We start from the raw sequence: 9,729 nt of genomic DNA, 5'->3' as shown, positions 1-9,729 counted from the left end.
ATACCAATTTCTCCAAAATTCAATACCCAAACAAAAAGTTATGGCCATTTTCGTGACTAAGACAGTAGCATCATGCAATAAGCATGCAACTCATGCTCTGTCGCACATACCCAATTTCCAAGTTCTGTTTTCTCCTTTTTAAGGGAAAAAATGGTATTTTCCACCCCCCCATTCAGCCATAACACGGGATTAAATCCCCAAAATACCAAAATAAAGTCATTCTCTCTCAAAATCCCCAAGAACTCTTCTTAGGGTTTCAACCCAAAGATCAAAATATCTTAAGATTTCACCGTGAGTTTTCAATAATTCTTGGAGATTCGGAATCCCCATTGCGAGGGATACAAGAAGCACCCATAAATTGTTCGAATAGCATCCCTAAAGCACGAGTTCATTCAAGAGTCATAAATTAAGGTACGTGGGGTTTTTCTAAAATTTCATGGCCAAAGAAACCATCCTTAAGTTCATGTTAACGGCCTCGAAATCATTATATTTAAGAAAGGGTTTCGAATTTACAACTACTAGCATGGTTTAGAAGCCTTGATCCGTATTGTTTTGGTCTTCAGGCCATTCCCTAAATTGATTTGAAACTCCATATATATGTATGCATGTGTTTAAGGATGAATATACAATTGAGAGCATGAATCCTAAAGAATCCCTCTTTTGTTATGATTTTTCTTTACTTTTCATATGCTGTGGATTGTTTTGAATGCATCTTGAAAAGCACGATATGTAATGTCTTGACTAATGCTATGATTGAATTATGGTTTTAATTTCAAAAGAGATGGATGTTTATGTTGACCAATGTCGAATATAAATATATAATGAGAAGAGTTGCATGGTTTGTCAAAGATTACATGACCACTACATATTTATTGAAAGAATGAGAATTTTTGCATAGTTTTTAGAACATGAAATCTCTTATATTATTTGCATGCTTGGGTGGTCTGAATTATGTTTTAATGAAAGAATCATGCATGGTACAATATGGCTCAGAAGTAGGACTTGCAAGTCTTGGTGTAACGATACCAACTCAGTTAAAGCCATAGTAATTTAGAACAAAATAGAACACATGTTTGAAATCACATTTTCAGATTATGAATTCTGAAAGAGGCATGTTTAAAAAAAGGTTTAAAAATGGGCTTAAAGAGAGTTAGATGGTTATCCATAGAAGGTACGAATTGAAGGACTCTATGCTAGAAACCGTGATTTGCCGACACGAGATTATGCTACCATGCTTTGTGATCTTGTGTACCTTGATTCATGTCGTCCCAAATTGTTCCTATGGTTAGGAGCCCTGCTTTATAATCTTGTGCACTACCATGACATGTTGATTTGATTGAGGATTTTGGCACCCTGCTGTATGATCTTGCATGTCCTCCTTATAGAAACTCCAATCCTTGCGACAAACTTAAATTGGGGGCTTGGCCGCCGAGTCAAAGACGGATTCTATATAGCCCATGGAATTACAGATTGTAGGGTGTACCATCTAGCTCAGAAATAAGACAAAGAGTGAGTCATGGTTTAAAAGAAATGTTTGAAAGTCTTTATGAACACCAATTAGATGAAGTGTGATGTGTCCTCAAGAAAAAATTGCTTACGCTTCTAGTAACAATAAAAATTTACAGTGAATCGTCTTAGTGGCATAATAGCGCACCAGTAATTTCCCAAAATTTGTCATCAGATAGTACACAAGGTGTATAACTGATGAGAATAACCATTTCTCAAATTATAACTACCCTTAATACACCAAACTGAACCAAATGATGGATATAAAATAATCTCGACATTACTTAATCCCAACATTACATAAGGTTGTTCAAACGACCCCTAAATGCAATACTCTGCATGCAATTCCAACACATGATTCACTTGCAACAAAATGGATTTTTCAGGTTTACAAGGTATCAAATAATAAACCTAGACATCTACTCTAGTTAAAATATTTGGGTAAGGTAGACATCTAAGCTAAAAAAATATTCTGGGAAACCTTAGAAGCTTAGTCAATTTTTTGATAGAACGGAAAACCCTCTGCAAGTACTCAGCAAAAGGTCAAAGCATATAAAGTAACTGTTGTAACATGTCAAAACTCATTTTCTAAGAGACCTATAAACTCATTGTACAAAAATTGAGATAGCCTTTACATGATGTAACTGAAGGACTGTTTCTTTCTAGAGCCCCCTTCTCCATACAGATCATTCCACTGAAGAAGCTCGGTCACATTTGTAGATTCAGATGAAACACTTGCGCAAACCTACAAGAACAGACGATCACAGTTCTCCCATCATCAACACCCTTATGCCGATAAATTTAGAAAGTTTAAAGATGCCGCCAGATTTTTTCAACTCACCTGCTGATGAGAATATCTGCAGTCGTCCATATTCAGTGGCCGTAAGTCTGCACTGCTGCTTAGTGCTGGAGGTGGTCTACCATCAGCACTAGCTACAGCCTGTTCCTATAATCAAATGTAAGCGTTAGATGCATGTTTTAGCAAGTATACTAAAGAGGCAAGTGCACACAAACATATATATATACACACAAGGGCCTCCTAAATTGCCTTGTACGTCATTCTTGCAAGTATAGCTCAAAATTAGATGAACAGAATAGCCAAGTTAATCAGCACAGAATCTATATTGCCTCTTCCTTCTATTGTAACACCCTGCATTTTTGAGCTAGAAATCAAACCGTCATTCCTATGTGTATAAGCTCAAATTCCATGGTTTATGTTTAAATTCATGTTTCATGATCTTTCGCCTAGTATATGAAGTGATTATGAGGTGAAAAAATGCTCATAGAAATGGCTTAGAGCAAAGTTGAGCAAAGAATCATTTCATTCATTCAAAGTTTGATATTCGATTCTAAAAAAGTCTATTTTGAACGTCTATAAATTTCGATACACATAGAATTTTTAATAAGATCCACCAAATTGTATATAATTGAACTAGCTTTCCAACGATACCAATTTCGCCAAAATCCGATAACCGAGCGAAAAGTTATGACATTTTTTCTCGGACTTATCAACCAAGGGAAGGCAGTAAGCCGAGCGATGTCGACGCGACGCGTCGGCCTGCACATTATGGAACTGTTTCACTCATTAAATAAGTTTCTAATGGGTCTAGAGGAATTTTGGTCACTTCCCCTCACCCAAAATCCATCCATAACATAAGATTTGCACCCCAAAACCCATAATACACTCTATAATTCAATTTTCCTCTCAAATCAAAAACCTAACTCCTTCCCCCAAAGATCAAGAACTCAACCCTAAGATCAAGAATTTCAAGAGAAGGATCAAGATCTAGGTTCTTTCTTTCAAACCTTGTAATCTAAGGTACGTGGGGTTGTCCTAATGTCATGGGCATGATTTTGATACGAATTTAAAACAGATTTTAATAATTACTTAAGTAAGTATGCAATTATAAGTGGGGTTTTGTTTTTAACATAAAAAGCATGCATTGTGATATGATTTTGAGACGAATATTGAAAGATCATGTGGTTGTTTGCTTATATATATATATTGTTGAAGTGGTGGACATGTGATTTGAATTTTGAAAGGTGTTATGAACGCGAGTTGTAAATCTTTTAATCCCCATGATGATGTTTTAAGTACTCAACATGATACTGTTTTTAAACTACCGAGAGCATGAGTTTTATATCCACTATTGTAGTACTTTATAAATGATGAAGTTTCTTAACTATTATGTGTTGGGAATCACTATGCATGTGTTGATATATGGGAATCTTGTTGGTATTCATACTATGATTTGCATAAGAAGTTTTGAGAACTGATGTGGTACTGATGACTTGCAAGTCAGGGTATGACGATACCCCGTGGAGGAATTGCCTCGAATAAAAAGAGGAAAAGACTGTTGTGAGCATGATGCATGTTTTCCTTATATCAAACTTAAAGCTTGATTGATGTGAGTTAGATGCAGGTTACCCGAAGAAAGCACGAGTCAGATGACTCTATGCTGGAAATCGTGATTTTCCAACACGGGAACTTGGAACCCTGCTATGTGATCTTGCGTACCTAGTACTATGTCATACCAACTCGGGACCTATGGTTAGGAGCCCTGCTTTGTGATCTTGAGCCCAACCACGACATATTGACTTGATTGGGGTTGTGGCACCCAGCTGTGTGATCTTTTGTGTCCTTCCTTCACTAGTACTCCAACCTTGGCAGCAATAGAGATTTGGCAGTCGATGAAAATGTAAAATTGTAGGGTGTACCATCTAGCTCCATATTGCTACATTATTGTTGAAAATCATTCTACTATGCCATGTGTTTTCAAATGACTTTGCGTTAACGTGTTTTATAATAGCTCTCACCTATGTTGTATAAGTTGTATTTTGTGTTTGGATTACTCTGCATACCAGTACATCTATATTGACTCCCTATATTCCAGGATCTGAGACACAGTTCCACGGTCCCAAGCAGTAAATCCGTGTGTGTCAAAAGTTGCAGTTGGTGAGCCTTCTCTCTTTCGGAAGGCCAGATTTTCAAATATCATTGTTTCTTTTTCTTTTTTTTTTGGTCTACTGGGGGCCTTGTCCCAAATTTGTCTCAGATTTATGATGGTTAATGTAATGTTAGAGATTTCTCTGACGGTTGTCACATGTTTAGATTATTCAGAATTTTCCTTTTAAAATTGTTCAAGTTTATGAGATTGACCATGGTTCCTTCATGTATTGTTTCCCTCAAATTTTCTTAGACTATATGAATATTGTGCATGATTACCAGATTTAGAAGAGCGCCCGGGCCTTCATGTTTTGGGATGCTTGTTACGGCTAGGGCCCCGACTCGGGTCATGACATCTATATTGTTTGATATGTTTTATACATTTTAAGTTTATATTAAGTGAGCTGGCCCTGAAACTTATGTTTCTCCCGAGTTGTGAAATCTCACTATGCTTGCGCCAATGCAGGCTTCCTACATCACGCCCCATTGGAGTGCGACCTTCTCCGGACCCTGTGAGAATGTGGATGCTTCATGCACCAGACTACCTTTTCTTTTCACAAACCCAAGTTGTCCAAGTTTTACTGCACGGTTTTTTTAGAAGAAAGTTCCTCTCCACCAATTCAGCATGAATTCATTTTTCAATCTGCGCATTGCTTGATGTTCTTCTGGATTTTCCCTTCTTCCCAGCATACTATCAACCTCAAGAAAGCCGCATAAACGAACAGGAGACTAAAGGGATCAGAAAAAGGATCGAATTTTAAAGCATGAAGGATGAAAGAAACATGCTAACGTCTAAGGAAGCATACTTCATCTACAAAAATAATGCTGGGAGCAATTTTACTAGCCAGAGAGAAGACAGCTTTTATGCATTTCTCACCCTCGCCAGACCACTGCGGCATTGGAAAAGTAAAAGATTAAGGTTGTTCTAACGCTAAGAAAATACTATGAACCTTTGAACTGATACTTGACATTGAAATATTAATAAAATTTGCTCCCGCTTCAGTGGCAACGGCTTTTGCCTGCATGGTTTTCCCAGTTCAGGAGGACCAAACAGAAGTATTCCTTTGCAGGGCTGCGAACGAAATTGAAGAGCTATATTTTCTTAAATAATCACAAATCACTAGATAATGCTTGAAAATTCAAGTCCCAAAAGGAGAAACAACAGGTGGAGTAACATTTTTCATCAAGCACAAACTTCCTGTCAAACTGCTTAGATGAAACAAACCCAAGAGTAAGAAATATTAGTAACTATCTTTATCTTCAAGTTTAACTGTGGAAGTCATGTGGTCAAACTTAAACCAACATTATTAGGTAATACTAATACTCTTAATTTAGTGGGAAAAACAAATGGATAAAAACAAAGCTGGAGTAATTGATCCTTGAAAAAAAAGGTCAAATACTTCCAAACTTTTATACAAGCTAATCTACTTAGACGAGCAAAATATGGATAAATTGCAGATGTAAACCTTGGTTAGTTGACTCTTGGAGAAAATTTCGGGTCTTTGTAATGGAAGCATGATCAGCTCTTTTAATGTATCCTTGACACTTTCAAGTGCACCGATATCATCAAATGTCACCCCAATATCACTGGGGGGAATGACATCAGCCATAAGTGCCTTCTCAAACTCATTGTCTGTCTCAACATCCTGCGTTGGACAAAAATTAGTTCATCAGTTCCTAAGATACTACTGCCATATCAATTCAAGGAGCTTTTTATACAAATTTCGCAAAGCATCAGATAAGGAATATTATAATCACCTTGAGTGACTTCTTCAGACTCTTGGTATCATTTTGCTTTGCTTGTAAGAGTTCCAACCCATACTGAATGTTGTTAAATCGCAAAAGATTCCCGCAATTGTTCAATTCAACAATCATTACAGTCAAAGAAAATCATGGATAGGAGAATATTTCTATTACCCAACTGGAGATACGACAAGCCTCATGTCAACATCCGCTTGAGTGTTTCGCATCAAATGATGGCTCAACGCCCATCCAACAACCTTCTCTGCACCTTCAAGCACCCAATAATTCAGCTCTTTCTGCAAAAAATAGAAAAAAAAAACACCTTGTTGACATAATTGTATTTTCTTATTTTTTTTTTTTTGGTAAAGAAGGATGTTATGATTTGGATAGTATAAGCAAACCACAAGTAAAAGAAAGACAAGAACAACAACTTATGATAACCAGGGGCAGACCTAGGTGGTTCATAGGGGGTTCACCCGAACCCCTCAGCAAAAAATTACGTTGTATATAGAAAGTAGAACATCTATATTTATGTATATATATTAATGTTAAACCACATGACACTCAGATAGCCCAGTGGTGTTATTTTCACTGCTCTAAAAGACATAGTGATGTATATAATAGTGAGAATCTAAAGTATCCCACACATCCCTCAACCCCCTTCCCACAACTATGTGAAGAAAAAGGAAGAACAGTGAAAGCAGCAGCTTACTTCTAACAGAAAAATTATGGTCTTTGATGCACAATGTCTCGAGTCCATTGCATTCTAACCCAATCCGGCTCAGAACTTATATAAGAACAACAATCATATAGCAATAAGTAGTTAAAGACAGAGGTCATGTCATTAATCTATTGAATTCATAAATCAATCATTCAACTTGTTCACACAATTTAAAAAAAAAAAAAGAATATCAGAGAGCAGTAATCTTGTCTTAGAATGCTGGAACTACATTGAAAGAATTCTTGGGGAAATCAGGAATATATTGAGTCAACGAGGGTGGAATTTCAGTTTCAGAGGGACGGAATTACTCAACTTCTGCAGCAGCTGGAGGTGTTCCAGAGGGACAACAGACAGTGAAGATTACTTAACATGGAAAGGCTACAGTAAGACGATCTTTACAGTAAGGTCAAATTATTGTTTTTACACAGGGGTCCAAATGGCCTTGGAAACATATTTGGAAAGTCAAGTCTCCATTTTAAGTTGGAAACATATCGTACTTTCTGATGGGATTCACAAATGTGAGGTAAAAAATTGGTCATTCATAACTTTAAAGGTCAGAAAGCCTTACTGTTTTTAAGCTATTAAAATTTTCTTTCCTGTTAGGGTTTCAGCATCTTTATCCAGTTGTTGTTTCCAAGTAGACAGAAGTGCTTCATCCTGCAATACTCAAAGCCACTCAGTGATTTGCTAAAGAATTTAAAATTCTATAGAATTTAATAAACAGACCTACGGCATGTAGATAACCAGTTTATTTGGGAAAAGTTTCGTCAGAAATTTATTTGTGCTTGCAACCTATTTCCCCTTGTCTTGCATCTTCGCAAAACTATCCTGAACACGTCAAAATTCAGTACTATTTTAAAAAGACAATTAAGTTGTCATATGGCTGTGTTTATTCAACGGTAATACAACACAAGGGCAAATTCATATCCAGGTTTTTTGAATGTAAATGACACTTTTTTGGAAAAGATAAATTTCTTTTAAACAATGTAAACAACACTAAAGTTGGTGAAGTTGAAAAAGAACCTAAAATGAAGAGGAAAGGAACCGAAAGATAACGAAGAATTTGAAAAATTATTTTAGAGGACAATAAAGGCCTAATTAACGGCCATAAGCAAGAGGAACTTAGTTACAATTAGAATATTTTTGTGGTTTGGTTTTATAAAATATTGGTTGAGACATTTATCAAAGAAGTAGCTGCTTTTAGAAAATAAGATCGCTTTGATGGTTTAATTTCTGAAAATCCTTATAGATTGTTTTACAAAATAAGCCAAGTTTCCAAACAAACAAGTAGTAATTTGTATCCAAATGCCTTAGTTTAATATCAAAGACATATTGTGCTTCAAAAATTAATCCACCGAAAATGCTCAATAGGACCCCAAAAAAAAAGATGAAACCGGCGTACATGTAAAGCAGGGTTTTTTTCCCGTTATTTATAATTCGACATGCTCATTTACAAGATATTTTCAGCACTAACTGAAAGTTCTTAAAAAAAACTGAAGAGAAGGCGAGCTCATATAAAATGCTGCCCAATTTGGTGAAGAGAGATCCTTTAGGCTGTGACTGCGAAGAGTAAAATAGAAAAAGCATGTTTAGGCCTTATTTTGTCAAGCAATTGAAAGGATATATGTGTAAAAGTATGGCATTGGGCATAAATTGACCCCAAGGTCTAGCTAGCTCATTAGGGGAGTATTTACCCAAGTCCATATAAACAAACCATGACTCCAGTACCCTACTAATGTGGGATTGTATCACCCCCTACGTAACTTAGAGCTTTTTTGTGCCTCTCGCTTTTAAGAACGTTGGTCATTCTTTCAAATTGTGTTGCTTTGTAATGCTTTTACTTGCGCCGAGGATCTATCAGAACCAGTCTCTCTACCTTGTAGGGGTAAGGTCCCCATACTCTACTTGTGGGATTACATTGGGTATGTCATTGTTGTTGTTGTCGTTGAGAGTGTGGGTGTATCCACACTATGTAGTGTTCATATGTGTGTGTGTGTGTGAAAATGATTTGTGTGTTTGTGTCTGTGTCTGTGTATGCTGCATGTGCATGCATGCATTGATATATATAGCTAAACTAATGTGTCTTTTGTGATGCGAAGTTGATATTTTGAACTTTTTGCTATAATAAGCGTCCCCTCTCATCCTCTCGATCAAGCATTGGTCTCACAAAGTTTTGGCACCGATAACTACTAAAGCCAAGAAATTTAATCCATAAGAAATTTCCATTACAGGCTACTTAACACACTGTATACACATTATAACAGGAAAAGATATAATCACAGGCATCTATTCTTGGGCATTACGATCTGAAAATAGTACCTCCTCCTTATGATCATCTGAATGAATGTGAGACCCAATGATCACAATAGTATCTGGAATCTTCTCAAGCCAACTTTTGTACATTGAATATGACACTGAATTTCCTGCCGTAGTCTTCTCAGCATCTTTCATAAACAATATGACTGGGGAATTTCTGCTTTCTCTGATTACAACCTGAAAAAGTATAATGAATGGTAAAGACTAAAGTTTACAACAAAATACAAAAATAAAGGAACAGAAATCCCACATATTAGTTTTCAAACGAACTTATTCTTATTTGTTGAAAGAAATCACACCTCAAACAATGTGTTAACGAGTAAATTTTCCAGATCATCCTGTCCAGTGCCTTCTAAGCGCAGTTCATCGACTGAGAGGAAGTGATGATAAAATGCAACAACAACAACAACAACAAACCCAGTGTATTCCCACTTAGTGGGGTCTGGGGAGGGGTAAGATGTACGCAGTCCATACCTCTACCTCTGATGAAGTAGAA

The 9,729-nt window shown here is 36.5% G+C and overlaps 1 long non-coding RNA gene and 1 pseudogene across 1 annotated transcript; both read right to left on the bottom strand.

Annotated features, from left to right (window-relative positions):
• Positions 1 to 1,987: 1,987 nt before the first annotated feature.
• Positions 1,988 to 9,729, bottom strand: part of LOC107873921 — a 95,823-nt pseudogene continuing 88,081 nt past the window's right edge.
• LOC107873916 lies at positions 5,796 to 6,480 on the bottom strand. The gene is made up of 3 exons (XR_007050173.1): positions 6,371 to 6,480; positions 6,212 to 6,274; positions 5,796 to 6,099 (listed from the first exon to the last, which is right to left on the bottom strand). It is a non-coding gene; the product is annotated as an uncharacterized LOC107873916 (long non-coding RNA).

This window comes from Capsicum annuum, unplaced genomic scaffold (assembly GCF_002878395.1).
Source record: "Capsicum annuum cultivar UCD-10X-F1 unplaced genomic scaffold, UCD10Xv1.1 ctg4557, whole genome shotgun sequence".
Classification (NCBI taxonomy): Eukaryota; Viridiplantae; Streptophyta; class Magnoliopsida; order Solanales; family Solanaceae; genus Capsicum; species Capsicum annuum.
This window is presented reverse-complemented; position numbering and strand designations above follow the sequence as displayed.